This window comes from Ochotona princeps, chromosome 16 (assembly GCF_030435755.1).
Source record: "Ochotona princeps isolate mOchPri1 chromosome 16, mOchPri1.hap1, whole genome shotgun sequence".
Taxonomy (NCBI): domain Eukaryota; kingdom Metazoa; phylum Chordata; class Mammalia; order Lagomorpha; family Ochotonidae; genus Ochotona; species Ochotona princeps.
This window is the reverse complement of record NC_080847.1, coordinates 51,652,422-51,674,243: the sequence shown is the minus strand read 5'-3', so window position 1 is coordinate 51,674,243 and position 21,822 is coordinate 51,652,422. Positions and strand designations below refer to the sequence as shown.

General features: G+C 54.5%; 1 protein-coding gene across 1 annotated transcript in view; it reads right to left on the bottom strand.

The window, feature by feature from the left end:
- Window positions 1-21,822, bottom strand: part of POU2F2 (POU class 2 homeobox 2) — a 100,024-nt gene that overhangs the window by 60,878 nt on the left and 17,324 nt on the right. The gene's annotated exons all lie outside the window — the stretch shown is intronic.

Below are 21,822 nucleotides of genomic sequence, written 5' to 3'. Positions count from 1 at the left end.
AAGTACTTGGACCATGACCTGTTTTCCAGGCACATGGGCATAAAGTTAGATCAGAAGTGGAGCGGCCAAGGACTCAAATGAGCGCTGATGTGGGATGTTGGTGTCATAGCACAGTCAACTTGCCTTCCACCACAACGCTAGCTCTGATGACACGTCTGACTTTAGTATTTGTTCCTTTGCTTATTAGTTTAATCAACACACACTGAGGTTTCTCAGTGGTAGGCAGAGGATGTTTTGGGAGTTCTAGGGGTAGGTCAGGAAGAAGTAAGGGAGGAAGTGATATCCGAGTCCAAGGGACTAAGGGCCAGGTGGAGGAGACAACGTCAGGCCTTCACACTAGGAGAGACATGGAGAGGGACAGGCTCTGGGAGTCACGGGGGGCTTCGCCTTGTGTGGCCCTGAGGGCCTGAGCCACGCAGCAGAGGCCTCCCTGGGAAGGGGGAGCTCACACACAGTTTGTCTTTGGGACTATCCCTCTGCAAGGTGTGTAGAAGAGGACAGAGAGCAAGCGATAAGAGTTCTCTTGCTACCTTCAGTGGTCATTTCTGGCCTTTGGCCTCAGTATTCCTGTCTGACAAAGGGGTGTATGGGGACACTCCTCTCCAGAGAGCACTGGGCTGAGGGTCTCTGCAGCCCTGCAGGGGAAAGAGGGAGGGCTGGTATCATTCCCACTTCACAGCCGCAGCCAGCAAGGCTGCCTAGGACATGCACAGCTGGGTGAGAGAGCTGAGGTCTGGGCCTCTGACTGCAACCCCAGCTCCTGCCTTCTGGGAATGCAGCCTTTTGGGAAAAGCTGTTGGGACCTATGGAAGACATGGATGCTCAGAGAAGGGGCCAGGCACTGGGGTACAGTGAGCCACTCCAGAGAGGGCAGAACTTCAAGGAGTTCTTCCACCAGGCAGGTACTGGAGTAGGGACAGTGAGCTACTGCTCAGAAAGGGTGAGCCCAGCAGGCAAGGTCACAAAGCTGAGAGGCCGGTATGACATCTCTGTGTCTCTGTAGGCATGCTCCTGAGCGGGGTATGTGGAGGGGCACGGGCAGTAGGGGCTACAGACTCGGAAGTCTCGTGAACTACCTTTCTGTCATGGGTTATCTGCCAGCACAGATCAGGAGACGGAGGCCCAGGGCCCGCCAGCGATGCACAGAAACAGGGAAGGCACTGGGGTTCAGGAGTAGAAACCGAGAAAGATGGACTGACATGAAGGAGAAAGAAAAGGGAAGAGATGGGGTGCCAGACAGACAGAAAGGAGTGAAGGGAGCCCCAGGTAGAAGCCAGAGAAGAGTCTAAACAGAAATGGAGGGAGGTGTTAGGAGCCAGGGCCCACCCAACTCTGCCCACCCTCGCTACCTGGAGCCTTCGCTGGGCCTCCACCTTCAGAGGCAGCAGAAGTCCAGGAACCCCCATCCCTGGGGGTAATAGAGAGCTGGGGTTGCTCCCCCCTCGGGGGCTGCTCCCCGCACCCCGCCCTGGAGCTAATCAGTGGCTGTCATCTCCACGGTGAGGTCTTGGTTAAGGAGATTTAGGGCCGGGATCAATAGGAAATTTAAAAATCGATGCAGCGCGCAGGGCAAAATCGATGGCGTTTAATCGCCTTGCCGATTCCCAGTCAAAACAATTAGCCGCGCTGAGTGTTGAACACGGTGGCGACACGGCATTAACCGTCAATATTGGTGTAAGTGATGGCAGGGAGGGCGGGGGATTCCCCAGCCCAGCAGGGCCTGGAGTCAACGCCTTAGGCCTGGGGTCTCTCCCCTCAGGCAGGGTCCCCACATCAAGGATTGCTCTACACAGGACACCCCCCCACACACACAACTCTCATCTCTCAGCCCTCTGCCACCCTTCAACTGCATTGCCCGTGGGCAGCGATACTCCGGCAGGTGTGCCCCCAACGCTCCTCAACCCTAAGTCCCCATAAGTGCTTGGACAGAGCGGAAAAGACCCTCTCCATGTGGGAACTGGGTGTCAAGTTCAGCAGAGTGTCAGAGCAGGAGAGGGTGAGGGTGGGGTGATGAAGACACCTTGTCCCCATTTTACAGATGGGGACTCAAGCAGCCAGATCGGGGTTACCAGGCACAGGAACTTACAGAGCGCGTGTTCCTAGCCACATAAGCAGCGGACTACAATGGGCCCAGAAGCAGAAAGCCCAGGGGTCAGTTGTGGCCCCTCAGCTTGCCTCACCACTGGTCAATGTAAGAGTCTGCTGTATCCTGGGTCAGTCTGTCCTCTGTTTGCCACCCTGTAAGCTTCCTGAGGGCAGGCTGAGGCCTGGCCCCTTTGGTCCCCAGCATCACCTGGGTATGGGCCCAGGCTGGGCCTTCGGACAGGCCTGAGGAGATGATGCCTCTTGCCCCTAGAGACAGATTGGCCCACCTACATTCCACTAGTAGGGGGACAGACAGACGGAGAGTCCAGCTCCCACCTTCATAGCGGCCTGGCCAAGCTGCAGTGCCTCCCAAATGCCAGCTCCACACCAGCAGGGTGAGTTGCTCGGCGGGTGCTATTTCTCAGCATCTACACAGCTGTTGGGTGTCACCCCCGTGACACTGCTGAGAAAAAGGAGGCTCAGACAGGTGAAGCCATTTGCCCAGGCTCACACAGCCAAGAGTCTGGCCAGGCTCTATGGAAACAGGCAAGATCCCCTGACTTGCTTAGAGTCAGACTCCTGACTTGCCAGAGTACAAGGCAAGGGTGTAGGAACTTTGTGCCTGGGCAGAGGACCAGGAGTGGCCCTGAGGGGCTCCCAGGTCTGGGGTGCTGTGTGGGGGAAAGCGGTAGCTTCTACAACCACCTGCTCCCTAGTGCAGAAGAACAGGAGGGAGTGTGTGGGCAGGGGAGAAGGCCCAGGAGATGAGCCGGGATTGATCTGACAAGGTCCTAATCAAATGGTCAATATCCCTGACCTCACCACTTAACCTATTGATAAGCTGGCAAGGATGGAGCAGGCAGTGAGTGGGCTCAGGCAGGGAGGCAGCGAGCGAGATGGGGGAAGCCTGATGGGGCAGGGCTCAGCCCAAGTGCTGCCTGGATCGGGGCTTGCAAAAGAGCCATCTCCTCAGCAAGTGTTTCTGCTTCCCCTCCACAGGTCACATGTCTTCCATCTGGGGGATCCCTCCTCCCCAGGCCCCACAGTGGGAGTGACACAGGGGACCTCGCCTCAGCATCCAAGCCACCCCATCCTGCCACCCGCTTCCCAAGACATGTGAGAAACTTCTCATCTGAGCCTCAATGTCCTCATCTGTTACCTGGGGATAATTAGAATAGAAAAACTGGGAAGTAACCCAGATGCCCTATGCTGGGGGGTGGGGGGAGAATCATAAATAATGACATAACAGCAGCCACATAAAGGAGGACTGTGACGTTGTAGGAAATATGCCCGAAATAAATTCACTGCTAAGGAAGAGATGTTCGTAATCTATCATTAGTAAGTGAAAAAGGCAGGTAATAAACAAGGATGGAGCATACAATCCCGTATTTGCAAAGCACTCAGAAACACACACATTGCCTTCTTTGCCTTCATGCCACCACGCAAGAAAAGGTTTAGAACAGAAATCAGAATTCTGAGTTGCGTTTGCAGCCAATGAACTTTTAAGTTCTTTAGGTAAATTCATAGGCATAGTTTCATTTGAGGGGAAAAGTTATGTAGAAGGTGATTCGTGAAGAAGGAACAAGTGGGAGGCCACGCCGTGGTGCAGCAGGTTAAGCTGCTGCCTCTAACACTGGCACCCCATGTGGGCACCGGTTCTAGTCCTGACCGCTCCACTTCCAAGCCAGCTCCCTGCTAACATGCTTGGGAAAGCAGCAGACGTGGGAGACCCAGGGGATGGAGTTCTTGACTCCTGGCTTTGGCGTGGGCATTGTAGCCAGTTGGGGAGTGAACCAGCATTTAGAACATTCTGTAGATAGACAGATAGATAGATAGACAGAAACACACACACACACTGTTTTTCAAATAAATAAATAAATCTTTTTTAAAAAAGACATGAACAAGTCTGGGGGCAGGTGTTCAGCCCAGCAGCTAAATCAGTGCTTGGGCAATCCCACAGAGGAGTGCCTGAGCACTAGCCCTACTCTGGATTCCAACTTCCTGTATGGCACACCATGAGAGACAGCAAATTATGGCTCAAGCACTGAGGTCCCTGCCGCCTGTGTGGGAGACCCAGTTTGAGTTTCCAGCTCCTGGCTGAAGCCCCAATTATTGTGGACATTTGGGGAGTGACCCAGTAGGTGGAAGAATGTTCTGTCTGGCTCTCTTTCAAATAAACAAAGTAAGTAAATGAATTTTTTTTTTCACTTAATTAGATGCTCATGGCAGCTTTTCTCATCTCTTTGATTTGCTGTGTTTTCTATTTCCCACCACCAACTTCCATAGCACCGCTGGTTTGTATTTTGCCAGAGGCAGGGCTGGTGAACACCTCTCAGGCGCAGAACACGCAAAGGCAGCCGGCCCAAGGGGAGCAATGCTGCCCTGTCCCCCTGCCCCCGCACAGCCACATTGGTCCTATGTCCCCCTGACGACACAGTCCAGCAGAGCTCAATGTCTCTGGGACTGTGAATGGATGTGCAGGCTGATAAACGGAGGAGAGCCTGCTGCTCTGGTCTGTGCTCTCAGAGGAGCAGCAAGGGCAGAACCGAGCTCAATTCTGTCTCCCTTCTTCAGGAACCGGCTAAGGGCTCACAGGGCAGGCAAACAGCTGAAACCCAGAAGCAAGAAGGGGATTATCTCTCTTTCCTCCCAAAGTTATTCCTCCAGTGATGACAGAACCAAGGCCAGAATTCTGGACTCCTGGCTCACACATCCTGCTGCTAAGAGGGGTAAACTCTACAGGCCGGACACACATACACATCCCGAGAGCGTGTGGGCCTCTGTGGCGCCGAGAGCATGGTGGCTCCAGCGTGATTCCTTGTCCCCACCCCCTCACCGCGTGTGACCCTGGGCATGTCATTTCATGGAGTCTCTGAGCCACAGCTCGCTCATACGTGTCAGGAAGACACCTGCCTCACGGCATGTCGATAGTAAGGAATCCAGCAGAGGGTCTTGCACAGACAGGAGCGGGAATGATGTTTATCAGCTTTAAAAGCTGGCGGGAGGGAACAGAGCCACGTCTTGGTCACTTCGTATAACCAAATCTGATGAAGACATCTGCCTACCTCAGTTCCTTTGTTCATTTGTTCACTCTCTCTCTGACTCATGCATTTTTATCCAGCATTTGCAGACATGAACACTGGAAGACCCCACTGGGCTGGTAACAGAGACATTAGGGGAGGCTGAGACAGGGTCCTCGTTTCTGAGAGTTGATGTCTCCATGTCCCCCAAATGTCCCTTGGAGCCTCTGTGTAAAGGCACCAGATATAGGGTCGCAAGCCTTCCTACTGCATCAGCTGGGACACCTGTGTGTACATGGCTACTGCGAGCTTTCTGCAGACAAGCCGTGTCCACATTTGTGATCCACAACACCAAGCAACGGGCCTCACGTTCTTCGGGGCGCTCCGTGCTCATGGGTGTTTTTCTCTCTTCCTTTATTTTTTTTAAGAAAAAAGTTCAAAGCACCTCACACAATGCCTAACACCTGGCAGGTACTCCGTAAGTACCAGCTATTATTAGTGTCATCATCACACACGCGGCCACGCTTCATCCCCACAAAAAACCTTATGTTGCCAACAAGGAAACTAGAGACTTGAAAAAAAGGAGACATGTCATTTGCTCACAGCCACACAGCCCAGACTTGCAGCCAGACACGTCTGGTCTCCCCTCCCTCCTGGGGGTGGGGGAGTGGCAGCAGGGGCCGGCAGGGAGCACACTGAGGGTGAACAAGGCGAAAGGAAGCCCTAGGTGGAGGTGAGTCAATGTGACAGCGGGGTCAGGATGAGTTGGCTGGTGTGACAGGATGTGGGACAACGTATCTGGGGGATTAGGTTCCAGATCAGGTAAAACCTCTCAGGTGCTGGACACTGCTGGACACACGGCACATAGCCATGAACAAGAGGAACACACGGCCCTCATGGCATTGGCCTTTTAGCAGAGGATAAGAGACAAAAGGGGGACGGGGGACACCTAAGAGCAAAGAAGAAAAATAAAACAGGCTGAGAATAGGTTACGTGTTGATTTTTAGATTTGCTGGTTCAGGAAAAGGCGAAAGGGACCCAAGTTAAAGTATGGAGGTGAGAAGCGAAGGGGACAGAGTGTGCAAAGGTCCTGGGGCAAGAATGAGGTTCAAGAAATGCCAAGAAAGCTTCCAGAGCCAGGAGGAAAGGAGTAAAAGTCAATCGGGCAAACAGGTGCCTGCTCATGCAGGGACCATAGGTGAGGAAGACGCTCAAAGCGAGATGGGAGGAATGCCAGGATCTCCCTGTGGCAGGTGAGTGTGGCGTTCACCTCAAAAACCTCCATTCTTGGGCCCAGCACAATAGCATAGTGGTTAAGGTCCTCGCCTTGCACATGCTGGGATCCCATATGGGCACAGGTTCTAATCCCGGCAGTCCCGCTTCCCATCCAGTTCCCTGCTTGTGGCCTGGGAGAGCAGTCAAGGATGGCCCAAAGCCTTGGGACCCTGCACCCACATGGGAGACCCGGAAGAGCTCCTGGCTCCTGGCTTCGGATTGGCTCAATTTCAGCCATTGCGGCCACTTGGGGAGTGAATCATCGGACAGAAGATCTTCCTCTTTGTCTCTGCTCCTCTCTGTATATTCTCCTTTCCAATGAAAAATAAATAAATCTTAAAAAAAAACAAAAAACCTCCATTCTCACCCTTTTCCCAAATACCCTTTGGGGAGGTCTGACATGCTCATTCTCCAAGAACAGGTCCCAGATGACTTGGATAAACCCTTGGAGTCCCTCCCAGGGCTCTGTCAGCGGCCACTTCCCTAGTTCCCCTGCATGCTCTGGCAGCCAGCTCAGGCCTGGCCCGAGGACATAGAAATCACCAAGGGGACCATCACATGTGACCCCAGCCTCCAGCCAGTCTCTACCTGAAAGCAAGCTGTAGCTTTCTCAGCTCTTCCCAGTGGGCTGCAGGAAAGTATCCATGCCAGCTCCCTGGCCAGGTCTCATGCAGGGCTCCCACAGTGGACACGTGGGGGCAGACGGCCTCCTGACGCATGGCTTGCTCACCAGATCATCTCCTCCAGGGTCTCCATAAGTTGTCCTGCCTCTACACAGGCTCTGAGGGATCACTCAAGTCCCCACCTCATACCTCCCTACCTAGTGCCTCCTCAAAACCCTGCCAAGGCTCCATGGCACACCACGGAGAAGCCCAGGCCTCATGGTTGTCCCAATCACACCAAAGCCTCCTCTCCCCACTCGCGGTGGTCTGGCGACCCTCCGTGTGGCATGGCCATTGGGAAGGTTTACACTCGTTCACAACTCCAGACAGCAAGCACTTCCATCTAGAAGGCCCTCTGCCTCCAGACCCTGCTCACCCTGCTCCGTGCCACTCTCAGCGGAGACCCTGAATAGCCCCGCTGGTGTACACTCCATGTACCTTTGTCAGAGCCCAGCTGGAAGGACCCCCCTTACCACTCAAGGAGCGCAGTCTCCTAGAGGAAAGGTTGCAGCATGGTGAGGTGGGGGGCTCTGAGTCCTGCATCATTTATGCCCACGTGGCCCCAGTGAGTTTACAAGAGACACAAGGGGCACATTCAGAATCTGTGCCAAGTCCAACGCTCGGCTTTAAACATCGCTTCCTCTGAGGGATCACACCCGACCCACCTGGCTCTCCTGTGATCTGCCCCCAGTCCCTCTTTCCTCCCCATGCCAGATGTTATCTCCATTTATAACTAACTATACGCGTGTCCCGCTGGCTCAGAGCTCTCTGAGAGCAGGGCCTAGGTCTGTCTTGTCAAGATGGGGCCTGGCTCATCCGGCGGGGTGGGGGAAGGTTAATACCTGTGTGATAAGTGGGGTCATTTCATCAACACTTTCGAACCTGAGTCTACCCATTTCTGGCTGCACTATTGGGGGATGAGATTGGATCCGGGAATGTCTGTGTACCACGACTGGGGTGGGGGCCTCTGGCTTACCAGGTCTGACCCCTGATGTTTTATTAGTGTCCACAGTCTCACCTTTTCTGATGAGAAAAAAAAATCTCCATACGAGAAGCTCCCTGGTGTTTGGGTTTCTGTCTTCCTCTGTGACAGCTGGGTGCGCATGTGCCTGCACAGACATGAGTTCTGCCTACCTGTGGTGAGTACTACATGCCTGTCCTTGTTTCCAAACCTGCTGCGCCCATGTGTGCATCTCTGTAGACACAGACACACATGTCTGTGTGGATCTGTAGGCTCTAACATCATCATTTCCTAAGAGAATCCTGACCAAGGGCGTGGGGTCCCCGAGGCCCAGGACTCACAGATACACATGTCTGTCCAGCATGCGTCTGAGGCTGTTTCAGCATCACTGCATACATCTATTTCAGTCCTCGCCCGTCTGTCTGTTAGTGACTAGTGTGGCCTCTCTTGTTGGGAGTGTGTGTGTTCATCATGTGTGTGTGGGCCGGGCACATGCACACCTGACAGTCTTTCTCAGCTACAGTCGCCTTCCCAGCTAGGATGACTACCTTTCTCTCTCTCTCTCTCTCTCTCTCTCACACACACACACACACACACAAACCCATCCTCATATGTGCTGTGTGGATGGGGAGGGGGCTGTGGTGTCAGCCAGCTCCTGTGTCATAAGGTTAATTTCTCCACAGCCAGGCAGGCTGGGCCCTGAGGGGAGTGGTGGGGGAGGGGTTTGTCCCCACAGCCCCTCTGATAAATATGTATTTGGGACTGCTGTGCTCAAAGGTCATGGGGGGAGAGGCAGGAGGAGGGGTGGTCTGCACTGTGCTGTGCTGCTGGGTTCCAGCCGGGCCCAGAGCGGGCTGTGGGACCCCCGTCCATGGGGATGAGGAGACCCAGAGCAATTTCCCTGTCAGCCTGGTAGGGCCCACCCCACCTGCAGCCATGCTCGGAGGGAGATGCAGTTGTAGACACACAGCTATTCAAACTCTGGAACCTGCAACACACAAGCCCACGCCCGCTGATACAGAGATAGGCTCGAACGTATGCACAAAGGCAGCCTCATGGGCCACCGAGCTATGGGGAGCCGAGAGTCCAGAGCCAGCCCCATCTCTTCTCCCAATCCCATTCTTCATGCCAATGCAAAAGAATAATTTTTTTTTTAAAAAAGAAACACACAAGAGTGTGTAGCATCTCACGATAGGAAAGGGCTCTATGCACTCAAATACACATGCCTACGCACACGCCATGACACAAAGGTACCCAGAGTCCAATGAGAAAGATCCTTGCACACTTGGTGGGTAGGCATTTGCACACATATGCATCAGCAAGCACACACACACACAAAGGCACGCGCAGAGACGCATATCAAGAGTCCCGAAGACACAAAGTTCTGTGGAGGTCAGTGCACATTGACAACCGCAGATAAGCGAAAGAATACACATATACACAAATACAAGGACCCCCAGACACACGCCAGGCAGGCTTCATGGAACAGCCAGGCTGGGAAACCCATCCTGCTGCGACACAGCCAACACCGGCCCTTTCCCCTATTGAGGCGAGAATGGCTGGCTGGGCTCTGGTCTATGGCTTCCACACCCAGCTAGCTTCAGCCAAATGCACCATCATTTGTCCAGCTCTGAGTCACATCAATTGTCAAGCCTCCCCTCCTTGCTGACCAGTCAGCTCGGCCATCGGCGGCCTCGGCCATTAGCCGGCTCCTGCCTCTGGCCTGCATTTGTTGAATCTCCCTTACCTGGCAGAACTGTCCGGACCAATGGAGCCCTTTGAGGGTCTGGCTGACCCTTCCCTCAGGGGAGTCCGACGTGCCCTGTTGTGTGACCCTCAGTCCATGCCTCGGGGCAACCCCCCTCCTCGGCACATTGCTCGGGCTCTCATTCTTCAATGCCCGCTGGCCACTGTGGTGCTGGTGGATTGCAAGGCTGTGTTTGAAATGTGTAAGTCTGCTTGTAGGTATGTGTGTACGGGGGGTAGGATGGCTACAGCTGTGTTTTAAGTCAAAAGCAATGTGGTGTGTGTGTGTGTGTGTGTGTGTGTGTGTGTGTGTGTGTGAATAAGGGGTTAGTATGTCAGTGGCTGTGCTTAAAGTCAAAGAGTACCTGAGTGTCCGGCTGTGTGTCTAGGGAGACAAAGTGGCAGGGGCTGTGTCCCTCATGTGCGTATGTGCATGGACACATATTTGTGTGTGTGCTGCAATGCCAGAGTGATTTGGTGCATTGGCCTGGGCTTGCTGTGGAGGAGCCACGAGGAGCTGCCTCTGTTCGGGGCATGGGGGGGTGGTGGGCAGGACGGTCGGGCATCTGTTTCCCAAGCAAGTGGAGTGTGTCTCTCCGGGACCCTGCTGCCTGTGTTTGTGAAAGTGACAGATGCTGCCTCTCTTGGCCTCACTGCGGCGGATTAAGTCTGTGAATGCCACATGAGTGTGCACCCTGGGTGGGGGAGGGTCCCCAGCCTGCTGTGACGCTCATGTGTGTGTGGGCCACAGCCCTGTACATTCTAGGATCCTGGGGTGAGGGCTCAAACAGCCCCCTGTGGGTTTCCGTGATGGAGAGTCTAAATGCAGAGCAGGATGAAGGTCCCGTGTGTGTACACAAAACTCATGTACCCATCCACTGTTTATGCCATCCAAGGATATTGTCACAAGGTGTGTGTGTGTGTGTGTGTGTGTGTGTGTGTGTGTGTTTGTATCTTTCTTCATATTCTAACTGCATGGCAGATAGCCACTGCTTGGTTAGCTTAAATCCAGACTTGTCAGAGCAGCATCCCAGTCTCCACCAACGGGGCGCCTTGCACAGCGGGAACACCCTTTGCTCCAAGGGTTGTGCCCCCCCAACCGGGCTGTTCCTCCCTGCCTCCCTCGGCCATCTTTAGACTTCCCCTTACTTTCCCTTCTTCGGCACCTAAGATCCTCAAAACCACTCCTCCCTGTCTAAACCCGTCTTTTCCTCTTCTTCCGGATTCCTAATGACCAGGAAGCTCCTTTTGTGTTCACAGTCCAAGCACCTGTAATCTTGTCGGAGGCAGGGACTGGCTCAATATCAGAGCCCAAGTGCCTATTAAGCCCATGGTTCATGTCTAATAATCATTTTCGGGTGAGAAGTGCCCGGTTACCTCGGAGAACTAAGCATGCCTCATTCATTCAGTGATTCACGCCACTCAATAAACACCTATTAAACGTAAGAATCTTGAGTGTGTGGCCAGTACCTCCAGTCTCCTCCTGAATGCGTCAAAGCTGGAAAAGTGACCTCACCCAGGGATCTAACCAAGTTGTAGAGGTAGTGAACGAGGGCAGACACACCTGACCCTCAAAGCCTCCACGGATATCTGGAAGGGTGGCCTGGGAGCGCCTCCATGCCTGCCCTTGGCACAGCCCCAGCTGTGGTCACACGCCAGCTTTCCATTCAGGTCCTCGAAGCCCTGGCTGAGACACACACAGCATCCATCCACCTGACAGGTCCTGGGAGATGGAGTTTGGATGGGTATCCTGGGGTTGGTGAAGTGGGAAGAAAAGACAGCATCCGTACAAGGAAGTGGTGCTGAGATAGCTAACGGGATGGGGACAGAACACGGAGGACAGCCAGAGCTCAGGGTCAGGACTCCAGAGACCCTGGTTTTAAGCCAGCATGGGTGTTTCTGAGCTGAGAAAATGACGTAAGCCTCAGAATTCTCGTTTGTGAAAGAGGCACCATCAGGGATGCTATGGGAGCTCTGGGGGCTGCGAGGGGCATCACTGGGATTATTAGATCAGGTGCTAAGTCCAAAGGGAAAATGGCTAAGAGATGCATTTAGAAGGAAGAACAGATCCCAGCCTGGGGAGAATCCACACTCATTTGCTCTTTGAACAACTCTCCACTCCCAGGTTTCTCAACCATTTTCATTGCAAAAATAAAAACCCTGGAAATTAACCAGCATATGCCTAAGGAGGAAACAGCTCCCCTTGCCTCACCAATATCCAAGTGGTCCCTGGTGTGGCCCCCTGGTCCAATAACCTGGTGGTCATTCCCCACACATTATGAAAAGTTCTAAGCAGCAGGGCGCTAAGGATGGGGCCCTTTGGCTGCCACCTTGGTAAGGCAAGAGGAGGATCCTGGCCAATGGCCCCACAGGCAAGAAGGAGGTACGCAAGGGTCCTTCAAAAAGTACATGGAAAAATAGAGCTGAAAGGTAAGTTAATTTTGGTGCAAAATTTTTGAAATCCACACACACAAAGGATCTTTTTAAAAGTTCATGGAGGTGGCTCCGGCTACCCGTGTGAGGGCAGCGTGGAGCTACCATGGCACCCCTTTGTCATCTTGGAAGGAGGTAGGGTTGGTGATGGTGGTGGTGGGGCTTTAGGGGGTGGGAACCCCAAAAAATAAAACAAAAAAGTTCATGGAGAATGTATACAATGGAAAAAAATGATGTGTGGATTTAAACTGTAATGGAGGTGCCCTGAAGCAGTCACTGGAAACACATCTGACCGGCATGCTGTGTAGGGTGCACAAGCTAACAACCTCTCCCGAATGCGGCACGGTGCGATAGTCGGGTTCCTTCCCCACCGCCGTCACACCAAGACACCTTCCATTTTCCTGCACAGACTGCCAACTGAGGCCCCCAGCGATGAGCTTCACAGCCTTCCAGAGGGCCACCCAGTAGAGGCAGGATCATGAGAGCCTGGACCTCTCTGATGGGCACGGATGGGCCTCTGTCCAGCATTCCTCATCAATCAGGAAGTGGCCGTAGATGGCTGGTAAGTGCTGGTAAACGGCTTTACCAGCAACCAGAGCCGCTGCCCTGCGGCCCTGTTTGGCTTCCTGCTGGATGGCCTGCCACCCCGCCACTGGCCACTCTGTTACCGGGAAGAACCAGGGAAGCTGTCTGTGGCTGGCAGGCTCGGAGGAAGGGGAAATCTCTGTTTTGCTTTCTTAAACTCGATTTCAGGGTTGCCGTACAAGCATGCTGTCAAATTCACCCACTGACAGGGACCCCATGCGCTCCCTCATCCCTCGGCATGCCATCCAGACACTGCTTCGCAGGGACACAGCATCAGGGAGAACAACAGAAACATCTCCATGCAGAAATGGCACTTTCACATGTGTGACTTTCTTTGATGTCTCGCGTACGCACACCATGTTCAGACCTAGTGTCCGCACACAGAGCTTATACTCCAAACGCACCGCATACACGGGATGTCACATGTCCATCGCCGATGCCAGGCTCGGTGCAAACACACACACACATGCACACACGTGGACGGCGTCTGTACACAGAGCCAGAAAGCGCTTCCCGCATGCACCTACAGCGGGTGGTACGAAAACATTGACAGGAGAGAGGTCGGGACAAATACTGGTGCTGACTCCTCCTTGCGTGGACAGCTCCCATGCCAGAGACATGCCCCCTCGCCCCGGTACCTGATGCACCCCTGAAAACACATCCTGGTTCTACATTCTCCAAGCCTCCGGCTCCGCGCACAGCGAGTACACTTCCTGAACAGCTCTTGCCACGCATGCAGACCTTGTAGCACACACAGCCGCCATGGCCTCTCTCTGTACACACCAGCCCCCCGCCACGCACTGACTCTGTGCCCTCCTCTCACACCCTGGGCTTTGGGAAACAAAATTCACTTGACGGGATGGCAAGCGAGTAGAAGCTACTGAGTTAGGTGGTTGGTTGGGTCTTTCTCTAAATCCGGAACCTACTCCTCAACTCCACAGGCCTCAGGATGAAGGGAGAGAGTGGGGAGGGGCCGTTGGGCCAGAAGCTTCCTCCAGGGAATCTTCTAAGGCTCTAAGGACCGTCTCAGATGGACCTCACCCCGGTTTCCTCTCCTTTTCACTTCCGGCTGGCGATCTGTGGTGTTTTCTCCTCTGTCCACACCCTTCTCTCAGTGGGGCTGCGTCCACAGCCAGGAGCCCTCACTTCACATCTTCCCCTCCCCCTCCCGTAGCCCCAGTGAGCATCCAGCAGGACTTCTCCAGAGGCCAGAAGGAAACAGGAGGTGGTGCTAGCAAATAACCCACCCACCACCACCACCAAACCTCCCCCACCCCACCCCCAGCCTCTGGCCCCAGGAAGGAAATGGCCCCTGGTTAAAGGAGGGGGGGGAAAGAGGTTTTAAAAAATGGGGTTTTGGAATGGGGGTCAGGCTCTAGTGAGAAGTTGGAAGATCCGTGTACTGCACAGAAGCCCCTCTCCCTGGCACCCTGTTCAATGCTGATGCTGCAAAAGTGACGAATAAATGAAACTGAGGGAGGGGAGTAGAGAGGACTGTGACAGGAGAAATGAGTGGCGGGGAGGAAAGAATGAAAGAAAAGGGGAAAGGGGGAAGGGAGAAGGAAGGGGAAAGGAAAGGGTGGGTGAGAAAGGAGACAGCAAAAAAGAAAAACTGAGGTGGGAGAGGAGAAAGAGCTTTTCCTAAAAGGAGGCAGAGACACTGAAAACTGGAAGAGAGAGAAAGGAAAAGCAGTCAAGGCGACGAGAAAAAGGGAGAAAGGACACGAGAAGCAAAAGAAAAAGAGAAGGGAGCCCACGGGGTTCCCCAAGTTGCACTTTTCCCAGAGAGCTGAGGGGCGCACCGCGGCTCCCCAACATCACTCTGGGGGGCCCCCCAGAGCTCTGCTTTGCACCGCTCCTCCGGCTGTGATGCCGCGGCCTCTCTGCGCCTCACCCGGCAGCTGCCTCTTCCCATTGCCCACCCTTCTACTGTCCGAGGCGCCCCCGTGCCTTTCTCTCCCACCCGCCCCAGCCCTTTCTCATTCCCTGTGCCTCTTACCTCTCCCCCCCCATGCACCCTGCTTCCTTCGGAGCTTCAGACAGCATCGCCAACCAGTATCCTCACCATCATCACACTAAACCGGCCCCCACACCCCCAGGAAAGGAGAGAGAGAGAGAGAAATAAATAAATAAAGCAGCCGGCACCTCCGCCAGCCCTGATCCCCTCTCTTCATTTTCTCCACAGTGGCCCCTTCCTCAAATGCAGGGTCAAAATGGGGGGTCCCCGCCCAGCCCAGGGAGCGGCTTCCTGAAGCGCAGGAGCCAGCTGGAGCCCATGCCACCTCGCCTCTCTTCTCCACTCGCGCTCCCTTTTTGTGTTCCGTGGCCCCAGCAATGATGTGTTTTATTTTCATCTTTTTATTGTTTTTTTTTTCTTTATTTTTCGGCCTGGGGGCGGCAGCGACGAGGTACCCGCCGCCGGTCCCTTCGGCCGGCTCTCCCTGGCTCCTCCGGCTCTTTCTCTGGCTGGCTCCTCCGTCCTCTCAGCTCGGTCCTCAGCCGTCTTTCCCTTCCTTTCTCTGTGCCTCCCCCTCCACGCGTCTCCCTTCCCGATCCTTCTTGCCCCTTCTCCCCTTTTTTCTCCCTCTTCACCTCCTCTCCGTCCCCAATTCTTCCCATCACTACCAGCCACCCCCCCAACCTCTCTTTGACTCCCTCACTGCCACCGACAGCCTACCGACCCCCCACCACCACCTCCACCCCAAATAATAAAAATACCCAGCCAGGGGGCAAAGCCCCGGGCCCGGCGCCGAGAAAGAGAGGCCGGGGCCGGGGCCGCAGCGGCGGCGGGCGGCTGGAGCGCGGTGCGGAGCGAGAGGCGCCCGCCCGGCTCCCGCCCGGAGAGCTCTCTGCAATAGGCCGAGCCGGCTGCATTAAGCTTCTTGCAATCAATAAAGCGCGGGTCAGATTATGCAAAGCGCAGATATTAATATGCAAAGTTTTAAAGATTTTTAAATGGAAGGGCGAGCGGCGGCGCGGGCGGGCGGGTAGGGGCTGCGAGGGGAGAGGGAGGAAGGGAGGGCGGGCGGGCGGGCGCGCAGGCGAGCTGGGGAGAGGAGGAGGCTGCCCGCCGCCCGCCCGCCCGGCTGCGCCGCGCCGCCTTGCCTTACCGCTGCTCCCATCGGTAGGCGCCGCTGTCTTCGCCATGCGCGTCAGCTGCACAGCTCCGAGGGGATGGCCGAGGAGGAGCCGCCGCCGCCAACGCTACCCCCGCTCCCGCTCCCGCTCCCGCGCCCGCTCGCTGCCTGCTGCTGGCGCTGCTCTGGCCGCTGCTCCTCGCCTGAGCTGCCGGCGCGAGCCCAGGCGCGCGCCATCCCCGGCTCCCACCTTGTCCCCATGGCAACCCCGGGCCCAAGGATGCTCAGAGAGAGAGCGCGAGTGAGAGAGCGAGGGGGGAGAGGGAGAGGGAGAGGGCGGGGAGCGCAGGGGACACGAAGGCAAGGGAGAGGCCCGAGACCTACAGAGACACAGAGATGCCCAGAGACAGAGATACAGAGATGCGCAGAGATCCGCAGAAGCGCAAACAGCGCGTGGGCAGAGAGCTGGGAAGCTGAGGGGACTCGGACACGAGAAGAAGCCGCGAGACCCACGGAGACCCGCAGATATCCCAGAGACAGAGAGACACAGAGAGAAGGGGAGCAGAGGGGGACTTAAAGGTAGGGAGGAAGTCTGAGGCCCAGAGACTTGGAGAGACACCCCAAGACAGGAAAAGAAGAGCGACGGGGTGCACAGTCGACAAACTAGAAGGGAAAGACTTGGAAAGAGACCGTCCAGAGACAGGGACACAAAAAGGAGAGAAAGAGAGAGGGGTGTGGAGCAGAGAGAACCTCAAAGACAAAGAGGGGCCCTCAAGTCCAGGCTCAAGAGATACCTAGTGACAAAGAGGAGGGAGAGGGCCAGGGGCATAGGGGCCATGGACACAGAGGGACTCAGGGCCGGGGAGGGAGCAAACGGAGCCACAAAGGCAGAGCCCCCCTCCTCCTGAGAAGCACAGAGACATCCAGAAATGAGAGATGAAGAGAGAAGGCAGACAGAGGTAGAAAGAGAGCAGAGAGACAAGGTGATTCCAGATCATACACACACACACAGACGCTGAGGTCAGAGAGGCAGACGTGTGAGAATCAGAGGCAAAAGAAAGCTACAAGCACACAGGGACCAAGAGGTGAGACAAAGTTGGAGGAGCCACAGAGACAGGAAGGCAGAGACAGAGAGATCCGAGCAGCACACACCTGCCTCATCAGAGACGTACCATCAGAACCACAGATACCAATGGGGACCCAGAGACACAGACAGCGAGAGAGAGAGAGAAGGAGCGTCAGGTGAGAAAACAGACCCCAGTGAGAGGCAGACAAACACCAGAGAAAGACACTCGGGGATTCGGAGGCAGAGCCCAAGAAACAGAGGCACACTGAGCCAGAAAAAGGGACAAAAAGGAAATTTGGAGATGGCAAGAGACAAGAGACTAGGGCGAGTCAAAGTGACACAGGGACACAGACCCGGAGGTGCAAGGGAAAACGGGAGAGGAGGAACTCGGGAGACACAAGGAGATACTGGGAGATGCAGAGGTGCTGGCAAGGGCTATCGGGGCGCCCAAAGGTCCACAGCGGGATTTAAGGCAGAGACAGGAAGACAGAAATGGAGAAGTCAAACACAGAGGAGGAGCTCAGGCCGGCACGGAGAGGGACAAAGAGCCCAGAGGAGGCAGGCTGGGGTGAGGGCAGAGACCAGCGGGTGACAGGAAGGTCAGGTGCAGCAAAGGGAGAGGTCTGCGGTGGGGGGGGGGGAGGGACGGAAAGAGGAGGGAAGGGAAGAGAGGGGCACACAGCCCCCCCGCCGCCCCACCCCGTCCCTGAGCCAAGCACAATATAGCTCAGAGACGGAAAGCAGAAAAAGGAGGGCAGACCAGGAAGGCGTCCTGGGCCCTGGGGTCTCGCCCCCTGCTGGCAGGAGTGAGTAGGCACTGGAAGAGTGAGTGGTACCCAGACCCAGGAGGGGGCAAGGGGCTGGGGGTGGGGGGGACGGAGGGTGAGAGGAGGAGGACTCAGGTGAGCCCTTTGCTTTGTTGCCCACGGGACTACCTCGCACCCACTGAGTGGGCGCTCAGGACCCTGGCAATGTGCACATGAGAGAAACATGAGTCACCATGAGTAGGGGAGGGGTCCCCGGACCTAGACTGCAAGTGCATAAAATAAATAAAAACAGGAAATACCTACCCCCTTGGGTGTAAGTACCGGGACCTGTGCCGCGTGTGTGTTAACAGACACGGAACTGCCCGCTAGTCCCTGTGCGGAGCAGCCTCTTAGGACCTACCCCATGTGTGCAGCACAAACGAATGCAAAAAAGCGGGGATGGGGACTCAGGCACAATATGCGTCTCAGACCTGGAAGACTGTCACCCTGGGGTCCCTGCTCGGGAAGTACACCACACAAATACAAAGAGGAAATACCTACACCGGAGCGAGGCAGCCAAGACCTGCAAGAACACAAGGCAGCCGGGATCATCTGGCAGCCACATACCAGGCAGCTTCCTAGGACCCACACTTCATGAATGCAGGGATGCCTTACTTCGCCCCATGCCTAGCAAGCAGACACAGAGCCAGACAGACCCACACGACATCAACAACACGTGCGAGGAACACCCATCCTGCCTGCAGGCAAAGGCAGGCAGGATCCCACTCCTAAGAGCGTGTGTCATGATAAGGCTCCAGTGACTCACCCTCAAAGGAGCAAGACCGACCAATGGACCCAGAAATGAATATATCCAGCGGACCTCTGGGCCCCCTCTCTGTATGACTACAGCAGATCCAAGAGCCACAGACACTCTGCTCACATGGAAGTTCCAGGGGGGCTGTCTCATTTTCTGCCTCACCCCCAACCCCTAGAAGGACTGGAACATGCTGGGGAACAGGAGATAGGAGCAGGCTCGTCCCTTGTAATGACCGATGACATGACAATCACGCATCTGACAAGTGTGTGAGCATCTGACGTGAACCGGGGTCACATGTTTATTGGACACTGTGTGGAGTGCCTGTGGGCCTTAGCTTATATACAAAGATTGCAAACAGTTCATGGAGGGTCTGGCGTAATTCCAGAGTGGCTGACTTCTCACTTTGCACACGCCAGGATCCTGTACAGGCCCCGGTTGATATCCTGGTTGCTCTACTTCCCTTCCAGCTCCCTGCTTGTGGCCTGGAAAAGCAGTCGAGGTTGGACCAAAGCCTGGGGACCCTAAACCCACGTGGGAGACCTGGAGGAGGTTTCTGGCTCCTGGCTTCAGATCAGTTCAGCTCCAGCTGTTACAGCCACTTGGGGAGTAGTAAACTGGTGTATGGAAAATATTTGTCTCTTCTTCTCTCTGTAAGTCTGCCTTTTCGATAAAAAAATATTTAAATACTCTCTTAAAAAAAGTTCACAGAAAGGGACAGGCATAGTAAGCAAAGCCTGATGAACTGGCATCCCACATGGGCACTGATTCAAGTCCCAGCTGCTCTACTTCTTTACTATTATTATTATTAAATTCTTTTTTAAATTGGAAAGATATACAGAGAGGAGGACAGACAGAGAGGAAGATCTTCCGTCCAATGATTCACTCCCCAAGTGACCTCAATGGCCGGAGCTGAGCCAATCCAAAGCCAGGAGCCCATAACCTCCTCCAGGTCTCCCACGCAGGTGCAGGGTCCCAAGGCTTTGGGCCGTCCTCCACTGCCCTCCCAGGCCACAAGCAGGGAGCTGGATGGGAAGCAGAACCGCCGTTCCTGGTGCCTACATGGAATCCACCATGTGCAAGATGAGGACTTTAGCCACTAGGCTATCGTGCTGGGCCCAGCTGCTCTATTGCTAATCTAGCTGCTTGTTAATGGCCTAGGGAAGCAGCAGAGGTGGCCCAAGTTCTTGCCGCTCCTCCACACACACACACACACACACTGGAGCCCAAGAAGAAGCTCCTGGCTTGTTTCTTCTGCCATTGCGCCCATTTGGGCAGTGAATCAGCAGATGTTAGATCTCTCTCTCTCTTTCCTTCTGTAACTCTGCCTTTCAAATAAAAAGTGTTTTAAAGGTCACAGAACATTGCTGGCTCATTCTCCCTGTCAAGTGCAGACCTTGAGAAACTCTAGGTGACGGCTCAAGTCCATGGGTCCCTGTCACCCACACGGAAGACCTAGGCTCAGTTCCCAGCTCCTCGCTCTGCCCCGTCCTTATCTTGGTCCCTGAGGCATCTGGGGAGTGAACCAACAGATGGGAGCTCTGTCTCTTGAATAAACAACCAAAAACAAATGATGAAAAAAAAGTGGAATTAAAAGATAAATCGGCCCGGCGGCATGGCCTAGCGGCTAAAGTCCTCGCCTTCAACACGCCCCAGGATCCCATATGGGCGCCGGTTCTAATCCAGGCAGCTCCACTTCCCATCCAGCTCCCTGCTTGTGGCCTGGGTAAGTAGTCGAGGATGGCCCAAAGCCTTGGGACTCTGCACCTGCATGGGAGAACTGGAAGAGGTTCCTGGATCCTGGCTTTGGATCGGCGCAGCACTGGCCGTTGCGTTCACTTGGGGAGTGAATCATTGGATGGAAGATCTTCCTCTCTGTCTCTCTTCCTCTCTGTATATCTGACTTTGTAATAAAATAAATAAATCTTTTAAAAAAAAGATAAATCATATTGCCTCAGCCTTTTTGAACATCTGCCATATGACTGGTATGTCCTAATTATCCAGAATATTCATATGAAAGATGGGATTGGCACTGTGGCGCAGTGGCTTAAACGGTTGCTTGCGACGCTGGCATCCCGTGTCACGGTGCCTGGCTTGTCTCAGCTCTTCTGCTTCTGATTCAGCTTCCTGCTTATATATATATAAGCAGCAGAAGCTGGTTATGGCTCAAGGATTGGGGTTGCTGCTACTCACGCCCAGATAGAGCCTGGGACTCCTAACTCCAGCCTGGCCCGGCCCTGGTTCTTGCAGCCACCTGGGGAGTGAGCCAGTGAATGTAAGAGATCTAACTCTGATTTCTTATTTAAAAAAAAAAAAAAAAAAAAAACTGGGCCCAGCGCGGTGCTCTAGGGGCTAAAGTCCTCACCTTCAAAGCGCCAGGATCTCACATGGGATCATCCTCTCTGTCTCTGTCTCTCCCCCTCTCTGTATATATCTGACTTTGCAATAAAAATAATCTTTAAAAAAAGGTTTTATTTATTTATTATTGGAAAGCCAGATTTACAGAGAAAAGGAGAGACAGAAAGAGTTTCCCGCTGGTTCACTCCCAAGTGACCGCAACGGCCGGAGCTGAACCAATCCAAAGCCAGGAGCCAGGAGCTTCTTCTAGGTCTCCCACGCAGGTGCAGGGTCCCAAGGCTTTGGGCCGTCCTCCACTGCTTTCCCAGGCCATAAGCAGGGAGCTGGATGGGAAGTGGAGCTGCCGGGATTAGAACCGGCGTCTGTATGAGATCCTGGCGCATGCAGGGCATGCCATTAGGACTTTAGCCACTAGGTTACCCTGCCAGGCCCTCTCTTTCAAATCTTTCAAAAACAAAATGAAAATGCTTAAAAAAAAACCAAACACCCATAGCTGACATTCCTCACATACTTACTAGACCCAGAAAGCCCTGGGGTGCAGGTTGTCCAAAGTGATCTCTCAGGCTCCTCCCGCCCGGCCCTGAGCTGCGAGGTCTGTGCGTGAAGCACGTGTGGAGATGCATGCGGCGCCCTGTGCACAGCACGGAGAGGATGTGTGTACTCTCCCGCGAAGCAGCCTTGGCTCCAGAGAGCACCAGGCTCCTCTGAGTAGCATGTGCGCACACCTGCCTGTGGGTGTGCACGCACAGGGTTCTTCCTGTGCAAGCAAATGTGTGTTCTTAGCTCTCACCTCTCATTCCGCCTGCCCACAATTCAGAAACATATCCAGACGACGGCACCCAGCATACAGGCAATGCACTCCACTGCAAGCTATGGAATCTCATGTGTGTGCGTATCTCAATACGGTTCTAGGTGCATGCACACACTCCAAAATGTAACTAGTCTGCACACCTGTGGTCATGTGTGTGTGTGTGTGTGTGTGCATCTCAGCACG